At 44.9% G+C, this 22,476-nt stretch overlaps 1 long non-coding RNA gene and 1 pseudogene across 2 annotated transcripts; both read left to right on the plus strand.

Moving 5' to 3' along the window:
* The first annotated feature begins 50 nt into the window (after positions 1–50).
* Positions 51–1,369, plus strand: LOC148117859 (uncharacterized). The gene is made up of 3 exons (XR_015736664.1): positions 51–230; positions 913–1,011; positions 1,285–1,369. It is a non-coding gene; the product is annotated as an uncharacterized LOC148117859 (long non-coding RNA).
* Positions 1,370–7,310: 5,941 nt separating this feature from the next.
* On the plus strand, positions 7,311–18,283 carry LOC148117860 (zinc finger protein 512-like; annotated as a pseudogene). Its single transcript, XR_015736663.1, has 5 exons — positions 7,311–7,443; positions 8,320–8,487; positions 10,290–10,481; positions 15,740–15,842; positions 17,429–18,283. The product of XR_015736663.1 is annotated as a zinc finger protein 512-like (transcript).
* Positions 18,284–22,476: the final 4,193 nt, after the last annotated feature.

Raw genomic sequence — 22,476 nt, forward strand, 5'->3', positions numbered from 1 at the left:
TTTCTCCAGCCTCTCCCTGCGGGACATATCTTTGCGTTGTGTCAGTAGCAGGACCCAGTGCTCCACCAAGGACAACAGCTTCCAGAACACTATCCCTCATGATGACTCCCTAAGTGGCTCATCATCCACCTCCTCATGTGAACCCATGAGTGATTTCCCAGCATCCTTCCGGAAATCTACCTACTGGATGAAGATAAGAATCAAGCCTGCTGCTAGTTCACCAGTTGAAGGTATCCATTTCAGATTCTCAGTTCTAAGACAGAAAGGTGTGTGGGGTTGTTCACTGCCACGGGATTGTCATTAGTGATTAGACACCATTTTGTTTGAGACAGGCTTTTATCATGTAGCTCAGACAGGCTTCAAATAGTGTCTAGCTCGAGCTAGCATCAAATTTATTATGATGCTCCTGCATCATCCTCCAGAGTCTCAGACTTACACTACAACCAACGTGATTAGACAGATGTTGAGGAGTGGGGCTGTCACGCACTGTTAACTTTGTGTTTAGAGTGTGCTTCTACCAATCCTGCTTACTAGCAACCTTCCTCTTTATGGAATTGCAACCCATTTCACCTTCTTTTGCTGAATATTGTATTTCCTTCTGCTTTCGAGGATGTGGGGGCTGGGCGGTAGATTATCACGGTAGTGCTTGCTAGATGGTTGCCGTCAGTGACTCATGGTCATCTCTGTTTAGCTCTGCTTCTCTCGCCCTCGGTCATAGTCAGGAGAGATGAGTTTTATAGGCTCTTCAGCCTGAGGAAGAGTGGTTGGGTTGTGAGGGAAGGCAGTCTAAAAGGAAGAGGGAGCCTCTCACACCAGGGCCCCTAGGCTGTTCTGTGAGGGTGTGTTTGCTGGCGACCTGTCCCTTGGTGGCCCAAGTGTTCATTTATGGACTTTTGTTGTGCGGTGTGTGAGGTACAGGTGCAAAGGAAAAGGCCAAAGGAAAAAGGAAAATCAAGCAGGAAGAAGATGAAGACTATCGCGAGCTTCCTCAAAAGAAGCACAAGCTTTATGGTAGGGCCCTGTGCTGTCTGTCTGTCCTTCCCTGGGAGGCTGAGTGACATCCTTTAAGGCCTGAGGGAGAAAGCCTTTGGTCTGGAGGCTTGACTGACTTTGGAGCCTCTAGAATTTGAGTGAGGGAATGGCTTTCACCTGCCATCTTGTAGCCTTTCCCTCAGACCTGTCTTAGGAAGGCTAGTTTCAAGGAACCTAGTGTGCTGAAGAGAAGGGGAAGGGGTTTGTAAAGCTGACGAGGCTTCAGATTTCTTAGTTTCTGTCTTATGTCAGGGAGGAAGCAACGGCCTAAAGCTCAACCTCACCCCAAACCCCAGGCCTGTCGGGTTCGGAAGGAACCTCCAGTTTATGCGGCAGGTATGCTTCCTCTTCGAATATCTGTTGTTTCTGTGAGGGATGGTGTGCCAGATGAGGCCCTCCCCTTCCTCCTCCCTCCCTTCCCCTCCCCCCTCCCTCCCTTCCCCTTCCCCCTTCCCTCCCTTTCTCCCTCTTCTCCTTGCCTGTGTAAAGATTTGAACCTAACACTTCATTCCTGCTAGGCGGGCACTCCCCCAAGCCTCACCTGCAGTCCGCTGAAAGAGCTGCTGGTTTGGTGGTCACTAGACTTTTAAGTTTTGACACTTTATGCCCACTGCCCTGCCTCAGTCTATTTCCCTTGTACAACCCCGGGTTTCCCTGTATGTAAGTATATAAAAGGTATCAGAATTATGAAATTTAAATGACATAAAAACATTTAGCATGGTCTCAGGCACATAGGGAAAAAAAACTTAGAAAACAATTTTGCGTGTCTCAGTATCTTTTTCTTAAGTCACGGTCTGGAAAGTGGTGTGCGGCTGTGTTGTCACCAGGCTTGGAGTGAGTCTCACATGGGTTGTTTTTTTTTTCCCCCCGTGGGGAAATGGGTAGAAGTTTCTGGAACTCTACAGTGAATGGAAACAGGTTGTGTGTGGAAATTATATACCCCAGGAGTCTCTTCATTGCCACCTACCAGGACAAACCATTTTATGATACTCTTCCTCAGTTGTAGACCTAAGCTTTTCGTTTCTGGAGAATGCTACAGGTTACAGTGTCCTGTTCTTTTCATTGTAGGAAGTATGGAGAAAAAATGGTACTTAGAAATCATGGATAAAGGCAGTGTTTCCTGTCCTACCTGCCAGGCAGTGGGGAGGAAGACTATAGGAGGTTTAAAGAAACACATGGGAAACTGTAAACAGGTTAGCTATTTTGTGGCATTTTGTGACTGTTGGGATTTTTTTTAATTAAACTGTAGGCTTCTGATACTGTGTGCAGTCTTTTATAACTAGCTGGGGTAGCACTGTACAGTAGAGAAAACAGACTTTGCATGTATAGGCTTGGTTTGCTTGCTTGTGTAACTGCACTACTTGTTGCTTTTTTAAAGTACGGACCTTGGTTACTTCTCATAAAATGTTGGAGAAATGGCAACTGTTTGACCAGATTTCTGACCTGAGCAGTTAAAGGGCGGGTTTACGTGACTCATGGTGGGAGAGGGTGTAAAGCCGCTGGTGGCCAGGATGGTGTGGCGGCTGGAGTACTCACCTGGGGCGCCAGGAGCTTGTGTCAGAGCTTTTCACATGGCTGTTGAATCAGGACAAAAAGCAGGAGTAGGCAGGCCCACTCCTAGACCACCCTCCTCCAACCAAACCCCACGACCTCCCAAAACAGTGGCACCAGCTGGGGACCAGGTGCTCCACACACGAGCCTGTGGACGACATCAGAATCGAGCCATAGCACATGATGAGAAAGAAGTGGCACAGGCTGTTTCTCCCCTGAGCCTCTGGCGCTGAGCACTGGCTTCTCTCCTTCAGGATATGTTCACCTGCCATCATTGTGGGAAATAGCTCCATTCTCTAGCGGGGATGAAGTATCACGTCATGGCCAATCATAATAGCCTGGTAAGAGTTTCATGTGTTCCTTGTGAGCCTTTGTGGTGGTCATACACACGCAGGCATGCATGTATACATATATTACATATATACATATGTACATATACAATTGCATGCATACATACATATACATAGACACATAAATATTTTTAAGTTTTTCAAAACAAAATATGTGGGGAAAGAGGAATCTTCATCCACCGTGGTGGGAATATAAACTGGTGGAGCCACCGTGTAAGTGAGTGTGGAGGTTCCCTCAAAAAGCCAAGACTAGAACTACCGTATGACCCAGTTACATCATTTCTGTCCATTCCATTGATCATTGGGAAGTGAACATTAAAACTGTGGCGAGGGGCTGGAGAGACGGCTCAGAGGTTAAGAGCATTGCCTGCTCTTCCAAAGGTCCTGAGTTCAATTCACAGCAACCACATGGTGGCTCACAACCATCTGTAATGAGGTCTGGTGCCCTCTTCTGGCCTGCAGGCATACACGCAGACAGAATACTGTATACATAATAAATAAATAAATATAAAATAAATAAATAAATAAAAATAAAACTGTGGCGAGAAGCAAAGCAAATGTTCAAAGGCTTCCCAGTCACAGGCCTGTACAGTTCCAGCTCTTAGGAAGCTGAGATGGGAGGATTGCTAGTACAGGCATCTGGCTGGGCCGCATAGTGCAACCTTGTCTCAACCAAGGCACAGCTTTTTGCTCAGAATGTTAGGAATGGGGGGCAACAGACTGGGACACCTAAAGAACTTGTGGGCAGTTATCCATCGAAGGAAATGCACCCACAAGCAACAGCTCCACTTCTAGACTGGAAATCCACAGACAACATGAGGAGGATGTGGGGACGTTAGCAACAGTGTTGTGTCAGCTCGGTGAAAGTGGCAAAGGCTCATCTCTAGCAAGTTAGAGGGCTAGTGCATATAAGAGACAGAAACTACTCAACAGGAAGACCTCCAGGGCTCCAAGATGCCCTAAAGATTTAGAAACATCCTATGCTGAGAAGGCTGGAGAGATGGCTCATTAGTTAAGAGCGTATAGTGTTCTTGAGAGGACCTGAGTTCTGTTCCCAGCACCCACATTGGGCAGCACACAACTGCCTAACTCCGGTTCTTGGGGGTCTGACACCTCTGACATCTATCCCCAGGTACTGGCACTCACATTCACAGGCCCCCACACAGATACATATACACGATCAAAAATAAAATAAATCACTGGGTGTGGTGGTGTGCACTTTTAATCCTGCACTCAGAAGTCAGAGGCAGGCCTGGTGCGGGAGAATTGTCTGTATTCTGTCAATCATGTTTTAAATAAACGCTGATTGGCCAGGCAGGAGGTGTAGGTGGAAAAACCAGACAGGAAGTGGAAATGATGCAAGGAGAGCAGGAGAATTGTAGGGAGGAGGAAGCTGATTCCTCTCACTCCTGCCCAGATCACCGAAGCAGCAGGATTTGAGCTGCCCCACTGAGAAAGGTACTGAGCCACACGGCTAACAAAGATCAGAAAAATGGATTAATCAAGATGTGAGAGTTAGCCAGTAAGAAGCCTGACCTAATGGGCCAATCAGCATTATAACTTAAAGAGATCTCTATGTGTGATTTTGCTCTGGGACTAAACAGCTGGGGGAACAGGGCAGGACAAAAACACAAACAAGCTGCTGCCCCTCATGTTACAAATGGCACCCACGTGGATAACTGCATCCACAGAAAGCCTGAGAAAACTTGGGAAAGACTAGAGTAAAGCATTTTGTTTTTCAGCTGTAGCAGGAAAAAAGCTGCGCAGTTTTAAAATGCCGGCTTTCTGGGCAGTCCTGCCAGGGAAAACTCTGACTCTTTCAAGCAGCCAGTCCAGACTATGGAAACACTGTTGCAGCTTGCTTCCTGGCAAGGACCTTCAAATGCCTTAAGAGCTTTTGACTGTTGTTTTCTCCATATTCCTTAGCAAATTAAAGACCCATGTGGTCAGAAAAAGAGAGATATACAGTAAAGAGAGATCCAAAAGAGTAAGAAAACCTCTAAATGGTTTACTTTCTGTTAAAAATATATACAGGCTAAAGGTTAAAGTTCTCAAAGTAAAAAAAAAAAAAAAAAGAAAGAGAGAGAGAGAGAGAAAGAGAGAGAGAGAGAACGAGTAGCCTGGGAGGCAGAGACAGACGGATCTCTGGGAGTTCAAAGATAGCCTGGTCTACAGAGGGAGTTCCAGGACAAAGATATGCAGAGAACCTGTCTCAAAAAGCCAAAAGTTAAAAGTAAAAATAAAAGAAATAGAGGTTAAAATAAAGCCACATAAAGATGGAAAATACACAGAGAATCTTGATACTGTATGCTATTATGCTCTCTTTAAATTGTTTGAATACCGAGAAAGGAAAAACACCTTCTAAAAAATATTTGCTTATAAATGCTGCAAAATTAATCCAAGATAGGTATTTTGAAAATATCTTGGCTTTAGAATTGAAGTCAAAAGGTATGTTACTTTGGAGAAGAGATTTTGCTTTTGTTTTCACAGAAAATGAGAGGCTCTGGATTTATTTGGAGTTAAGAAAAATCAACTTTGACCAAGGGAGACCACCTGAGCAATCTCCGGTAGGAACAGATGGCCCAGATGTCTGAGTTCTTCATCCAGAACAGGTTCAAGACTGCTGCCTGAGATGATCAAGACTCACAGGACTTGATCATAGCTCTAAATTTTCTTTAGGTCCCCATAAGATTATCAGCACCCCCAACCAGCAGGAAGTAGCCTGGAATACTACGCCCACATTCCCAAAAACTGGACTATGGATATTTTCCTTTGTTTGTTTTTTATTTTTTAAAAAAGAGGGGGAAGTGGTGCGGGAGAATTGTCTGTATTCTGTCAATCATGTTTTAAATAAACGCTGATTGGCCAGGCAGGAGGTGTAGGTGGAAAAACCAGACAGGAAGTGGAAATGATGCAAGGAGAGCAGGAGAATTCTAGGGAGGAGGAAGCTGATTCCTCCCACTCCTGCTCAGATCACCGAAGCAGCAGGTTGTGAGCTGCCCCACTGAAAAAGGTACTGAGCCACATGGCTAATATAGATCAGAAAAATGGATTAATCAAGACATGAGAGTTAGCCAGTAAGAAGCCTGACCTAATGGATCAATCAGCATTATAAGTTACGGAGTTCTCTGTGTCATTTTCTTTGGGGCTAAGCAGCTGGGGGGCTGGGCAGGACAGAAATCCGAACAAGCAAGCCCAGTCTTCTCATGTTACACAGGCTGATCTGTGTGAATTGGAGGCTGGCCTGGTCTACAAAGCAAGTTCCAGGACAGCCAGGGCTGTTACACAGAGAAACCCTTTCTTGAAAACCCATAAATAAATAAACAAAAAAGTGAACAAGTAGGTAAAGTAAATCTTTAAAAGAGAAGAAAAGAATTATCCTGAGCCTGGTTTGTCCATGTCTGTGATGCCACCTCCATCTTGGTACCTGATGTCAAGTGAGAGACCAGGACTCTCCTCGGGAGGCTGATAGAAGCTCTGTGGAACCTGGGGAAGATGCAATATCTGGTGAGGTTGGGGAGATGGGAGACCTAAGGCCAGGCTGCAGCTATGGCAGCTGGGAAGTCCTCCTGGGTGTAGCAGCCCAGGACACAGCAAGAGAAGCTGGCCTCTCCTGTGGTAGGAGTTCTTGGGTGGGGAGAGGAGCACACCACCTCTGGAGTCTTCTCTGCCGTAGAGAAGTGACTATCCTCAGCTGGACGGCAAGGCAGTTTGACAACCTCCAGCATAGCTACTGGTGCTGCATTCAGAGCCCTGGCTGCTGCTGCTGCAGCAGAGTCTATATAGGCTCTGCCTAAAGAAGTGTGTCCACACATGGGGCTCCCTCAGGCTGTTTGGGAGCCAGGACCACACAAGCCTTGTAGCCAGGGCAACAGTCCATCCTGAAGTATTTCTCCACTTCAGGCTGTTGATCCTTGCTATAGCTCTTGCAGGAGATGCAGGGACAAGGAGCCCAGTAAATTACTAGCTTCCTCCATCTTGGCTGACCTTCTGTTCTGGTGTTTTGTGTATTTTACTTAACGAGTATAGACAGCTCAATGAAGCTGGATCTGGCTCTTATACCTCATAGAAGAGTGAATAAGAGTCTTCATTACTGAAATTACATAAGATGAAATCTTTGCGCTGGACCATAGGTATTTGTGTGTTTAGGTTACTCCTCTACTGGGAGTTAGAGATGAGAACTTGTGTATTTGTTGTATTTACTTCAGGCCATCCAGAAGATGGAGAGAGCTGGAACTTGGGACTTCATGATATCAGTATTGCTCATAGTTCAACTGTTGATTTTTCTGTCTTTTTGTGGGGGGAGGTGAGGTGGGGGAGTGCTGTTTTGTTTTCTGTTTCATAAATCATGTTTATTACTCTTTTTTTTTCAGCCAATTTTGAAGGCAGGAAATGAGGTAGATGATCCCAGCGAGAGGGAGCAGCTGTGAACGGTTCTCAAAAGAATGGGGAAGCTCAGGTGCATGCGGGAGTTAAGAACCCTTGGCAGCAGATCCTTCTGGAGTCTTAGGTCTGTGTCTTTCTGTTGTTCTTTCCCATTTGTTCCCCTCTTCCCTTGCCGTCTAGTGACATTGGGTGGTACCTACTTTCCAGGTCTCTTGCAGTCATTGTTAGTTCTTTAGTTTTTCTCCTCTCCACAAATATATTCCCTCTCATCCTTGCTTGAAGGGACCACTGCTGCTGCTGCTTTCTTCTTCTTCTTCTTCTTCTTCTTCTTCTTCTTCCTCCTCCTCCTCCTCCTCCTTCCCCTTCCCCTTCCCCTTCCTCTCCTTCTCCTTCTTCCTTCTCCTCTTCATTCTTCTTCCTTTTTCTTCCTTCTCTTCCTCCTCTTCTTCTTTTATTTTTATTTTTATTTTATTTTATATGATATGTGTTTTACCTGCATGTATGTTCATGTGACGGTATCTATCAGATCTTAGAGTTGCATATAGTTGTAAACTGCACATGGGTTCTTGGAATTGAACCTGGAACCTCTGGAAGAGTAGTCAGTGGCCTTAACCACTTAGCCATCTCTCCAGCCCACAAAGGGGCTTCTTTACTAATCTTCCTTTAGCATGGTGAAGATGATTCATCTCATGAGCTCATACTATAATGAACTGGATGTTGCTGGCTAGTTGATACTGGGGTGGGTTTGGGTCACAGTCCAGAGAGGGAAGTTCTGATGCAGAGTAGGTGTATGCTTCTACTTTCTTAATGATTACTCAACTGATTGACCATATAGCCATAGACAACACTGCCTAGAAGGAGGGTGGTGCCAATGGGAAATGTAGGTGAGCATCTTGCAATCTCACTGTCTGTGGCTTGTGGTGCATGGCAATGCCTGAGAAATTTAGGGATCATGTGAAACGTGTATGATTCTGACATGGGCTTTTTTTCCTATGCTCAGAGTTGCCCCAGTACCTTCACCAGCATTATGGGATATCTGTACCATGTTAGAAAATGTGGCAAAGAGGCAGCAGAGCTGGAGAAGTTGACCCTGAAATGTCAGCACTGTGGAAAACCATACAGGTCAAAGGCTGGGCTTGCATATCACATGAGGTCAGAGCACGGGCCTGTAAGTATTGATTCTTCTCTAGACACTCCCTCTTGTATCTTCTGTGAATCCTTGCTTCCTCATTTGTGTCCTGTTTGCTCTTTGAAGGCTTTTGTTATCTCTTCTATGGAGATAATAGGGGGTGGGGGAATAGGATGTACATATGTCTTAGTTACCAAGGCAACTTACAAGAAAGTGTTTAATCAGGCTCATGGTTTCAGGGGGTTAAGAGTTCATTGTGGCAGGACAGCTGAGAGCTCACAACTTAATCTACAAGTAGAAGGCAGAGGAAGAGCGAACTAATTGGAAATGGCAAGATCCTTTGAAATTTCAAAGCCCACCCCCAGTGACACACCTCCTCTAATGAGGCCATACTTCCTAATCCTTCCCAAACAGTTCCATTTACTGGGGACCAAGTCTTCAAACATCAGAGCTCATGGGGGCCATTCTCATTCAGACCACCACAACATATGTGTGTGTGTGTGTGTGTGTGTGTGTGTGTGTGTGTGTGCGTGTGTCTAGGCACACATGTATTTGCAGGTGCACATGCATATATACGCACTTGTATTAAGGTCTGAAGTTGACCTTGTCTTCCTTGATCACTTACTTATTTCTCAAGATAGGTTCTCTTGCTGAATGAATCTGGAACTCAGCAGTTCTGGACAGTTTAGCTAGCCAGGATGAGCTTGTCTCTACCTCCTAAATGTTGGGGTTACCAGCGGGCTGCTGTGCCTACCCAACTTTTCTGTGGGTGTCAGGGATACAAACTCCAATCCCCATGCTTGCATGACAAGTACTTTTTCCTTCGACCATCTCTCCAAGCTTTAATATATTATTTTTTTATGAATCTATTTTACATGCATAAATATTTTCCCTGAGTGTGCATATGTGCACCGTGTGAGTACCTAGTGCCCATGGAAGTCAGAAAAGGGTTCCAATCCCCTGGAACTGGAGTTACGGATGGTTATGAGCTATGGTGTGAATGCTGGGAATCAAAGCCAGGTCCTCTGCAAGAGCAGAAATGCTTTTATCTGCTGGGCCATCTCTCCAATCCCCATTACTGTATTTTTAAAATTAAACATTCCCTCTTATTTATATTTTTTGTGGGGCTTTGTCTTTGTTCTTCATTTTTTTCTTTTTGTCTTGACTCTGTTTCTATATTCCATTTCCACTCTTGTCTGTGCGCCTGTATATGCTTGCACACATCTGCATAGGTATAGGTACATGTGGGTGTGCATGAAAAGCCAGAGGACAATTCAGGTGTCATTCTTTGGTAGCTGCCCACCGTTTTTTATCGTGACAGGGTCTCTCATTGGCCTAGGGTTTGGCATTCTGCTAGGCTCGCTAGCCTGCTCGAGACGCAGAGTTCCTCCTGTCTCAGCTGCTTGAGTGGCGTGATTATGAATGTGCCACCGCACGTATCTTTTTAATGTGGGTTTGGGGGAGCAACCTTAACAGACAGAGCTATCTCCTCCTACTGTCTTCCCCTTTGTATGAGGTGGGGAAATATGGTATGGATGTGTTTGTGTGTATGTACACATGCATGTGTATGTATGCGTGCACATGTGTGAACATGCGTGTTGAAGTCAGATGTCTGCATTGAGTGTCTTCCTCAGGTTTGCTCTACCTTATTTTTAAAGATGGCGTCTCTCAATGACTCTGGTGCTTATCTGTGTTAGCTAGACTGGCTGGCCAGGGAGCTCTTGCCCCCATGTGCTAGTGTCACAGGGTTTTTATCCTGCTACGAAGTGCATCTTGTTTAATCACTGGCTGTGACTGAAGCCACTCTGTTTCATGTGTGTTTTCACGGCTCACTCTTGCAGGTCTTCTTCCCAGAATCGGCACAGCCGGACTGTTTGAAGGAGATGAGTCTGGAGACAAAGGGTGGAGGTCGAGTTCAGCGGCGTTCTGCCAAGATAGCTGTGTACCATCTGCAGGAGCTGGCCTCTGCTGAACTGACCAAGGAATGGCCAAAGAGGAAGGTGCTCCAGGACCTGGTACCCGACGATCGGAAGGTAAGGTCACGTGTCATTGACACTATTGTATAGATGTTTCCAAGTATGGATTTGTGTGGTGTTCTCTCAAGCCTAGGTTGAAGGCTATATGGTTTTTATAGGAATGCTACCCAGGCAATGTTGAACCTTCTTGATGCATCGAGTCAGAAGTTATATGATACTGATGTGATCAGAAGAAAGTTTCTGTGGTGCGAACTGATCAGTTGGCAAGGGAGTGTCTTCCAGCTCAGGGATAAAATTACACAGATCTCTTAATTAGAGCATCGTTGGAATAGAGACCAAGCCTGTGCAAAGATCTTCTGTCTCATACTCAGTCAGCATTCACTGATGAACCTTTCCTGCAGCAAGTGTTACTATGGGGTTACATAAACTCATTTATTTCATAACTTGTGTAGTTATTCATTGTAAGTGTACCGTGAGAAAAAATTATTACTAGCAGCGAAGCCTTCCCTCATAACTCATGAGGAATTAGTTGTAGAAAAATCTCACAAATGATGATATTCTATGGACACTCAAACATCTTATGGATGTTCAAGCACCTTTTACCAAATGGCATGGACTTTGCCTAGCATCTGTGTGCACCTCCTGTGTACTTTAAGTCATTTCTAGATTGTTTAAACTATGTGATACAAAGGAAATGCTTTACAAGCAGTTACTACACCATGTGTGGTGGTGCACAGAGCACTAGGAGATTAGGGGAAAGAATGCATGGAAAAGAACAGCCTTGACTACATAGTGAGACCCTGTTCCAGAAAAACAAACACAAACAAAACAGCGGTGTTACTGAATTAGTTAAGGAATAGTGACAAGAATAGCAACTGAAATTACATTACATACACGGTCTTTATATATATTTTAAAGTGTGTTTTATTTATGGGGAGGGATGCATATGGGTGTCAGAGGACAACCTGAAGGAGGAGTCTGTTCTTTCCTTCCATCACGTGAATCTTATGGATTAAACTCAGGTCCTCAGGCTGGGTGACAAGTACCTAGCCTTCCCGCCGGCCCATGCTCAATCTTCATGAGCTACAGCTGCTGGAATAGCTCTGCATGGAGACTCGCTCTTTGAGATACTTACTTTAGTCTCTAGGTTCTAATTCACTACTAGTAGTATTTAGCTTTCTCCTCCAATTGACCCAGTTTGGAGTGTTAATGGTATGTCAAATAGACTCCTGAGTCTTTTGATGTACCTAAACATGTCTTTGTTTAAAAAAAAAAAAACAAAAGCAAAAACCAAAAAAACATTTATTGCCAGGTGTGATGATGCACACCTTTAATCCCAGTGTTCTGGAGGCAGAGGTAGGTGGATCTCTAAGTTCGAGGCCAGCCTGGTCTACACAGTGAGTTCCAGGACAGCCAGGGCTACACAGAGAAACACAGAAAAACAAAACAAGCAAACAAACAAACAAAAAACAAAGCAAAAACTTACTTATTTTATATGTATGAGTATTTGTCTACATGTATGTACATGCATCATGTGCATGCCTGGTGCCTACAGAGGCCAGGAGACATCAGATCCCCTAGGATTTGAGTTCCAGATGGTTGTCAATCATTAAATCATTATGTATGTGCTGGGAACTGAACCCCATCCCTCTAGAAGAGCAGCCAGTGTGACTAACTTCTGAGCCAGCTCTCCAGCCCATACTTTTTTTTTAAATACCATAAGATACTGAAAAATTAGCTTGTGTTTTCCCTGCCACACTCCTGAAATTAGCCATTTTTGTAAGATATGCTGGTTCCTATTAAGAGAATATATTTAGAATATGTAGTAGAAGATCTGAGTGCTAAGTGTGTTTATGCCTACTTGGCTTTCATTGCTTCTGGGTTCTGCCAGTGTGGAACTATTATATATATGTGGTTATTCATGTCCCACATAAAGCCCATATTTAATCATGTGCACACACACACACACACACACACACACTATTAGTTACTTTTCTATTGCTTGATATAACACCATGATTAAAGTAATTTAGAGAAGAAGGAGTTTCTTTTGGACTTACCGTTCCAGAGGGATAAGAGCTCATCACTATCATGGCATGGTGGGTCAGGGAGGCATGGGTCAGGATCAGCTGGGAACTTACGTCTCCTACCGTAAGCAGCAACTAAAGAGAATGCCCTGGAAATGACACATGACTTTTGAAACCTTAAAGTCCAGCCCCAGTGACATACTCCTTCCAATGAGACCATGCCTCCTAAACCTACCCAGTGTAATCACCTAGAAATTGAGTGTTCAAATGCCTGTGGCGATGGAGGACATCTCAAACTACTACAGCTATTCTACACACACAGGCTTGTGTGATTATAAGACATGGTGCTTAAATTCCAGTCCAATATGACCAGTTCCAGCCTTCCTTCCTATTCATCCCTCCTTGTCTAGCAGTGAAAACCTGGTCAGTGCTGCTTAGACTGCATGAGCATCAGATTGTTTCGAAGTCGTGTGTCCATGCCCCTCAAGTGGCAGATGTCCTAACCGAAGATAGAGATGTCCTAACTGGACCACCTGAGTCCTCTGAAAGAACAGTCAGTGCTGTTAACCAATGAGCCTTCCTTCTAGCCCTGCATTTTCCTTTTCATTTTGTCCTTTTCCCTCCTACTTCAAAAGATGACCAACTCGCTAGTTTCTGTTCATCCTTCCTGCATCTTTACCAGATGCAGGGCCAGATACTTGTACATTTTATTACACTCCCATCTTCCGGGATTCTTGTTTACTTCCTGGTTTAGTTTACCTAAAAATATATCCTGGAGTGTCTGGAGGTGGTGGCGCACACCTTTAATCCTAGCACTCAGGAGGCAGAGGTAGGTGAATCTCTGAATTTGATGCCAGTCTGGTCTACAGGGAGATTTCAGGACAGCCAGGACTACACAAAGAAATCTTTCCTCAAGAAGAAGAAGAAAAAGAGTATATCCTGGAAATCACTCCAGTGTCTTCATGAAGATCACCCTCATTCTTTTCTTCCACAGTTGCATGGTTTCTAACTTAAGTCAATAGGGTGGTTTAGTTTATAAAAGTGGTGCTTTCTTGACGGTCATCCTCTAACAAAGGGACCTAGAGTGGCAAATGGAATTAGTTGCTAAGGAGATGTTATGCTTCTGAATGACACCAGCCCTGTACTCTGGTTGAGGGTCCTCATGGGCTTTTTTATTTCTCTGGTATGTACCATCACCTCACTTTTCTCTTCTAAAAATACAGACGAAATGTTACCATAGAAGACTTGCCGTCTAGGGTGTGGGAGGATCCAAGACTAAACTAGTTTGTCTGCAGACAGGCTGCACAGACTGCTTTTGTTGTGTGCTCACCTGATCTTGTAGGCTGCTGAAATGCCTCATTTATAGAAGTAGGTGTGAGGGGCTAGAGAAACGTAACTGTAGTTAAGAGCACTTGCTGCTCTTTTTTAAAATACTTTTTTTATTGATATTTATTGAGCTCTACATTTTTCTCTGCTCCCCTCCCTGCCTCTCCCCTCCCCCCTTCAACCCTCCCCCAAGGTCCCCATGCTCCTAATTTACTCAAGAGGTCTTGTCTTTTTCTACTTTCTACTTCCCATGTAGATTATATCTATGTAAGTCTCTCTTAGTGTCCGCATTGTTGTCTAGGTTCTCTGGGATTGTGGTTTGTAGGCTGGCTTTCTTTGCTTTAGGTTTAAAAACCACCTATGAGTGAGCACATGTGACAATTGTCTTTCTGTGTCTGGGTTACCTCACTCAAAATAATGTTTTCTAGTTCCATCCATTTGCCTGCAAAATTCAAGCTGTCATTATTTTTTCTGCTGTATAGTACTCCATTGTGTAAATGTACCACATTTTGCTTATCCATTCTTCAGTCAAGGGGCATTCAGGTTGTTTCCAGGTTCTGGTTGTGACAAACAAAGCTGCTATGAACATAGTTGAGCACATGGCCTTGTGGCACTATTGAGCATCCTTTGGATATATACCCCAAAGTGGTATTACTGGGTCTTGAGGAAGGTTGTTCCCTAACTTTCTGAGAAATTGCCACACTGACATCCAATGGGGTTGTACCAGCTTGCATTCCCACCAGCAATGCAGAAGTGTTCCCTTTTCCCCACAACCTCTCCAGCATAAGTTGTCATCAGTGTTTTTGATCTTGGACATTCTTACAGGTGTAAGATGGAGTCTCAGGGTTGTTTTGATTTGCATTTTTCTGATGACTAAGGATGTTGAACGTTTCCTTAAGTGTCTTTCAGCCATTTTAGATTCCTCTGTTGAGAATTCTCTGTTTAGGTCTGTACTCCATTTTTTTAATTGTATTATGTGATCTTTTGGTGTCCAGTTTCTTGAATTCTTTGTATATTTTGGAGATCAGACCTCTGTCTGATGTGGGGTTAGTGAAGATCTTTTCCCATTTGTACGCTGTCCTTTTGTCTTGTTGACCATGTCATTTGCTTTACAGAAGCTTTTCAGTTTCAGGAGGTCCCATTTATTAATTGTTTCTCTTAGTGTCTGTGCTGCTGGGGTTATATTTAAGAAGTGGTCCCCTGTGCCAATGCGTTCAAGTGTACTTCCCACTTTCTCTTCTATAAGGTTCAGTGTGGCTGGCTTTATGTTGAGGTCTTTGATCCATTTGGACTTGAGTTTTGTGCATGGTGATAGATATGGGTCTATTTTCATTTTTTTTTTACATGTTGATATCCAGTAATGCCAGCACCACTTGTTAAATATGCTTTCTTTTTTCCATTTGATTTTTTTTTTGCTTCTTTATCAAAGATCAGGTGTTTGAAGATGTGTGGATTGGTATCTGGGTCTTCTATTCGGTTCCTTTCTATTCGGTTTTGTCTGTTCTTATGCCAATACCAGGTTGTTTTCAGTACTGTAGCTCTGTAGTAGAGTTTGAAGTCAGGGATTGTCATGCCTCCAGAAGTTCTTTTATTGCCCAGGATTGTTTTAGCTATCCTGGGTTTTTTGCTTTTCTATATGAAGTTGAGTACCGTTCTTTTGAGGTCTTTGAAGAATTTTGCTGGGATTTTGATGGGCATTGCACACTTGCTGCTCTTGTAGAAGATCCCGGTTTTGTTCCTGGCACCCACATTTGGCAGCTCACAGTGCCTGTAATTGCAACCCCAAGTGAACCAAAGCTGTTCTCTGGTCCTTGCAGGTACTTCACTCATGTTCACATACCCATACACAGGCATCCATGATGGAAATAAAATAGCTACGCCTTTCTTAAAGTTGGTGTGAAGCTTTGGCGGTATCTTGGTTGGGAGTTGCATTCTTGCAATCCAGTGTTTCTTGTCTTCTAGTTAAAATACACTCGCCCTGGGTTGCCTACATTCAGCCCAGGAAGTACTGCACAAGTGGAAGACGGATACCAAGAAGTACCATCGTATCCAGTGTCCTAACCAGGTGACTCTTCCTCTTTCATTGTATCAGTAAATAATATAAATTCTGAAGAATCTGATGCTTTAGTTCCTGATTGTTTCATGATGAAGTACTTGAACTGTGTGGAGGCGTGCAACCATGATTTAGTTTGTTCAGAGCCGGGTACCGCCATAATTCTGATGATCATCAGGATAGCCCTGCTGCTACATGCAGCATCGTCTGAGGTCACTCGTGGGCAGTGAACTGGAATGTCCCATCAGCTGTGTTCAGCTGAGCATGTGGCACTCCATCTGTCTTCTCTGTCTGCAGAAGAGCAGGATTGCCCATGGGGGATGTAAGTGACCAGCTTCAGACACAGAAGTAGAAGGTGCAGCCCTTCTGAGGTCCCACTGCACAGTTTGTACAGCGTCATTTCATAGCTCCTGTTAGTCGATTGCATCACAGGTGTATTCGTCCTTTTCTGTTGGTGTGGCACCGTGACCAGCAGCTTGCAGAAGGAAGAGTCATTCGGGCTCACAGTTCTAGAGGGATAGAATCCATGCGGTGGGGAGGATAGCCACAAGGGGCAGGCGTGGTAGCAGGAACAGAAAGCTGAAAGTTCATGCCCTCAAAAGCAAGCTTGAAGCAGAGAGCAAACAGAAAATTGAGTGGGACTATAAATGCTTAAGTCCCACCCCCAGTGATGTACTTCCTCCAGTAAGACTACACTTCCTGGAAGTTCTACAACTTCCCAAACAGTGCCACCAAGTGGGGCATATGGAAGCTGTGGCGGTGTGAATGAGAATGCCCCTACAGGCTCGATTATTTGATGCTTACTTCCTACTTGGCAGAACTGTTTGGGAAGGACTAGGAGATGTGGCCTTGTTGGAAGAGGTGTGTCACTAGGGACAGGCAGGCTTTGAGGTTTCAAAAGTCCAGGCCATTCCCAGCTAACTCTGGCTCTATTTCCAACTTCTGGGTGATGTAAGCTCTCAGCTACTGCTCCAGCCCTGTGCTTGCCTGTCTATTGCGTCCTTCCCACCATGATGGTTATGGCCCACCCATAACCTGATTAAATGTAAGCAAGTCCCTAATTAAATGCTTTCTTTTATAAGGTGCCTTAGTCAATGGTATCTCTTCACAGGAACTGAGCAACTAAGACAGAAGTCTGTGGAGGAATATTTCTTAATTCAGACCATCACTGTAGGGCTAACCCAGACTCAGAGAAAGTGTGAATGGACTCCGCTTCTCAATGATAGAGCAGCAGAGACTTGCTGCTATCTTTAAAATTAGTACCAGAGCTGATAGTGTAGTCCTTTTGGAAGAAATAAATACAGATGTAGTTGATATAAATAAATAAAACATAACTCTGAAACTTTGAGTGTTCTGTTACATATCAGAGAGCGAGAAAGGGAAAGGGACAGCTCGGCCCTACTGTTCGCCTTCTTTATTGTCTTCTGTGTTGGATTTCCTCCTCTCCTCTGTCTTCTTTTATGCTTTTTAGTATTTGGTTTGTGGCACTGGCGACTGATCTTCTAGCTCCTGATATGGAATGAGCCAGTGTAAATGATTACGTTGCTCAGAGAAGGTTCCTTGTGTGCAGGACTCACCTTGCTGCTTCTCTCTTTCAGGGCTGTGAGGCTGTCTACAGTAGTGTGTCTGGCCTTAAAGCTCACCTGGGCTCTTGTACACTGGTTTGTGACATTTTCAGTTTACCATCGTAATGTACTCTCTCCAGTAGTCTGGAGTGGATGAGAACTCGGTTTAGGTGAACAACTGGTCATTCTGTTGGTCACCATCTTCAGAGGCTGCCCTTTGACCTCAGTGTTGTGGGGCATTCTTGATCTCATACTGGGTGGTATAGCAGGGTGTGTCAGGATACAGAAAAGGTCGTGCCTTGCCCATTTAGGGAATTTGAAGAAAGCTCTGTGAATTTGGAGTCACAACCAGAGACTGCTTCCTTCTCCCTGATCCTTGCGTTGGGCTCCCTTGCCTTAATTTGCCATAATCTACCTGAAAAAAATTTTTTGGACTGGTGAAGATCCTCCAAACCCATCCAGACTCTACTGGCCCCATGGGATGTGAGACAGGACAGGGCTTCATGCTAACAACCACTCATCTCTCTGAGCCGTTTCCATGGTGACCCAGGTACCCTACCACCCATGAGCCATGGGAAATGCTGCCACTTTCCAGTCCCATTCAGAAGTATCTGCTCATACAACATGAGCACCATGACATGAGCAGCTTTAGGAGGGGAGAGAGGTCTCAGTTTGAGGCACCACGGGAGGTGTATGCATCTCAGCAGGTTTTTGTAGCAGCACTTAGGAGAGCATCATCTTGATGCTGGTTTCTGAGTCCTTAAACTAGGTACTATGGACGATATTTGTCTCATTCGGGATTTCTAAGGCACCGTTTGCCACCATGGTTCACCATGCAAAGGACAGAACCTGGTGCCCCTAGTGAACTTGGGGAATTTGATTATTGGTGGGGAGGAGTCAAGATAAGCTAAGCGTGAAGCAAAAAGAAGCCAAGAAGAAACAGCGGCTTGGAACATAGTGGAAGGAGAATGCCAGGTTGTGTCGTGGTACAGTGGGTGTTGGCGCAGAGTGGCACCAGAAAAGATGTGTAGTGGTGAGAGTTTGTCTCAGCTGTTTCTCATAAACTCTACCACCATGTTGGACCATTCCCCATGATTTTTGGTTAAGTAGACTCCCCTATTCATTACCCACAGTCCCTGAACAAAGCCCAGGTATGTTTTCCTGACTTTACCTCTAATTCTCTTTCTGTCTTTGAGACAAGGCAACTTTGTGACTGGAAAATACAAGTGTCTTCTGTGTCAGAAAGAATTTGTGTCAGAGAGTGGTGTCAAGTATCACAACTTGACACCAGAGTTGACAAGTATCAACTCTGTCCATGCTGAGGTGCGGGCTCTGCTTTCCCTAGTGTCTTTGTAGCCTCGTGTGTCCTTCTTCAAGCTATAAGAAGTGGACCTTGTCCCTGGTTTCATGAACTAGGACTGGCAAAGAAACTAAGGTTGAGAACTTGCCAGAGTTCAAATCTGTGTTATTGCATAACACAACTCTGAATCAGAGATGCATTCATCTCGGCCCCATCAGACCCTGTCTGAAAAGAGAAATAAATAGCAGTGAGGTATTTGACATGAGCTGCTACCAAGTCTTTGTGTGTCTCTTTCACTGAAGGCATATCAGTTTGGACTTCCCTGTTTCAAGAGTTCATTAGACATAGGTGGCAGTGCCTGTCGCCTTCCATCCTGTAGTTGGGAGGCTTCACTTGGCACTTGGGACTTTGCTGATCTGTCCTGTGGTAGCACTCCTCTGCCCTAGCCATTTCCAATGAGTTGAGAGTCCCACCTATGAGACTGAATAAGTAATTCGCTTACTTAGTAAGATTTAGGCTTTTGCATTTCCAGAAGAATATTTTATGATAAATTTCTTCTGCCTCATAATTTTCTAAGTGAGACTCAAAGAAATCAAGTGACTTACAGAAAGCAGAGGAAAAGAGAATTGTACTCGGGATCTGATGGGAGTCATGTTCCTGTCACTATACTGTCATGAAGTGAGCATCCCTGTGATCCAGACCTTCCATCCCACAGTTTTACACGGAAGGAGGTGACAGGTGACATCATGCCAATAAATACATTCTATGATCACAACCTTTTTCTTTTCCTGTGTAAAGTTGTGTGCCTGCATGTACCTATGTGCCTGCAGGTGTCAGATCCCCTAGAGCCGGAGTTACAGCTGGCCGTGGGATGCTGCTAAGCTGGGAACAGAACCTGGCTCCTCTGGAAGAGCAGAGTGCTCTTAACTGCTGAGTCATCTCTTCAGTCCAGGTTTTGGATTTTTGAGACAAGATCTTAATGCAGCTAGGCTGCCCTCAGACCTTCTGTGTGTCCAGAAATGCTTCTAAGGGCTAGAAGTCCAGACATGCACCACCACATTGTGCATGGATCACATATTAAATTACACAGAATCCTGCATTACACGGCACTTGCTAAGGAGAACTGATGCATATTGGATTTCTCCAGTTTAAAGTGGAGAGGTCCCATGTGCTCCCCTTATTCTTGTGCTATATATCTGACACTATCTTCTCTCCGTTTTTCCTGTCCCTTCATTTTAACCTTCTTGGTATTTCTAAGTGGCCCCATTTCTGCTCTGCCCCTTTTAGGATTGGTTCGTTGTAAACCCGACAACCACCAAAAGCTTTGAGAAGCTGATGAAGATAAAGCAGCAGCAGCGGGAGGAAGAGAAGCAGCGCAGCGGCAGCAGCCCGGGAGTCTGTGGTCTCTGAGGAGGCAGTAGCAGCCTCATACTGAGCCTGCAGAGAGCCAGCCCGAGCCAAGGGCAGGAAAGGGGCAGGATGGGAATGAGGAACTGGTGGTGTCGACTTTATGTAAGGGAACCGAGCAGGAGCCAGTGCCAGCACAGACCCAGAAAGCAGAGCCCGCCAAGACCACTCACAAACGAGGGAGGAAGTAGGCAGCCATTGAGCATGCGCCTAGGAGAGTGGCTGTGATGCTGTTGCCATGGGGACATGTGCAGGGAAGGCCTGAGTCCTGGGACTGAGTGAAGAAGCTTTCAGCTGCTGCTGGCGGGCTGTGGCTCTCAGCTCCTCTGTGTACATTTCACAGTCTTCCTGACTAGTTCACTTTCGCCCCTCCCTGCCTTAGTAGGTTCATATTCCTATTAGAGTCCTTTTGCTTTTTCCGTTGTCCAAAGAGCTCCCCTGGGAAAACATCTGCAGGCCCCCAGGCCCTGCACAAGGTTAAGAAACCTTTGGCTGAGCTGGAGAGATGGCTCAGCGGTTAAGAGCATTGCCTGATCTTCCAAAGGTCCTGAGTTCAATCCCCAGCAACCACATGGTGGCTCATGACCATCTGTAATGAGGTCTGGTGCCCTCTTCTGGCCTGCAGGCAGACACACACAGAAAGTATTGTATACATAATAAATAAATAAAATATTAAAAAAAAAAGAAACCTTTGGCTGGCTTTCTTTTTCTTTCCTGTCTGGGTTATGAATGTTCTTGGATTCTTTGTTGATCTAGTGTTTACTCCATCATTTAGCGTATAAGACAGTTCCAAACTAATTTAAAAAAAAATTGTGACAGGTTTTATCCTTCAGTGTGTGTGATATAAGAGGACTAGAAAGAACTGCCACTTGTGTTACAGTATGACCCTGGGCCATAGGAAGCAGAACCTGGCAGACGATACTTGTCTATAATTTTCCTGTTGAGAGGAAGAAAATATTTTAGCACGAGAAAGCTAGATGCTCACTATGCTTGGAGCAAGGACTAACTGGACCCACAGGCATGAAAGCACAGCCTTGGGGGTCTGTGTCCTGAACACTAAGGTGAGAAGGAAGGGAAAGGCAGTGGTCGTAATGGCTGCCCCGCTTTCCTGGGTTCCCAGGATCATTACCCTGGGAGCTTGAGTTTTGAAACGACTTAGTCCCTCTGTGTTGACTCGGTGCCCTGGCCTCTGGAAATGCCACTGAGGTTGCAAAGCAAGGTGAAGTTTCCTTCTTCCTGCACATACCTCACTTGTTAGGCCACACCCACCTAAGTCCTCACCCAGGGCATTAGCCTGCCTCAGTCCCTGACAGTTCTGAGACTATTGTCCTACTGTTTTGTATATGGAGTTCTATCTGCTTTATATTGTGAGATTTTTGACACCAGATGTAGATATTTCTCTGGAGCCGGAAAGAGTGGTCTCTCTCTGTACCTCATGCCTGTCTGGTGGTGTTCCGTGGGCTCTCTCCCCGTGAGGGTGGACATCTTTGGAACATGGGTTAGAGTAAGTAGCCTTGTTGTCGTGTTTCTGGTTTCTCTTCCTCCTCCTGTGTAAATACTGTTCTTCTATATTCCTGCCTATTGTATGGCATCTGCCACTGACAGAGTTAACCTTGAGCTGGACAAATACTACCTTTTCAAACTCGGAAAGGCTGTTTGCCACCCTGAGGTCTCTGTTCTCCGTGCTCCTCTATAGCTTTATCATGTGTGCTTTGTGAAGAGCACTTTTCAATAACGGGGCATTGAAACTTGAACTGGGCACTGCCAGAAGGGGTCGTTTTGAGTCAAGTCGAGGAAATGATGTATTTGTGCTGTTTTTATTCCTGCTGACACCCCTGAAGCTCCTGTAGTAGATGAGGGTTGTCGAGCAGGAGAAATGAGAAGCTATGTTAAGTTCTAGTGACAAGGACTTGGATAATATTTGTCAAAGGCAAATAAAATGACTCAGAAAGTTTGTGGTTCTGTTTGCCGCTGCTCTGCTGCTGAACCCCTTGCTGACACCACATGGGACTCAGAAGATGCCTGAGAACAGGGCTCCGGGGGAGAACTCCAATTTCATATTTCATAATCCCTTGGCTCCCAAAATCTGCTGGTCACAGTGGTTGCAGCAGAAGGGAGCTGGTGTAGGGCACATGGCCTGTTTCCTGTGTTGTATCCTGAGAGCCGTTTGTAGCAGGCCCTTTCCCCTTCCCACAGCCAGGAATCAACAAAACTGCTATAGCCTGGCCTGGTCACTGTATTCAGACTTTAAAATTCACTAGAATAATATAAACAAGGGAGGTATTATTTGGTACATACAGGATGTTGAGCAATGTGAACTCGTGTGTGTGTGTGTGTAATGAAAATTGGTACAATTACTTTGAAAATGATTTGA

The sequence above is a fragment of the Myodes glareolus genome, chromosome 25, assembly GCF_982192425.1.
Source record: "Myodes glareolus chromosome 25, mMyoGla1.1, whole genome shotgun sequence".
Taxonomy (NCBI): domain Eukaryota; kingdom Metazoa; phylum Chordata; class Mammalia; order Rodentia; family Cricetidae; genus Myodes; species Myodes glareolus.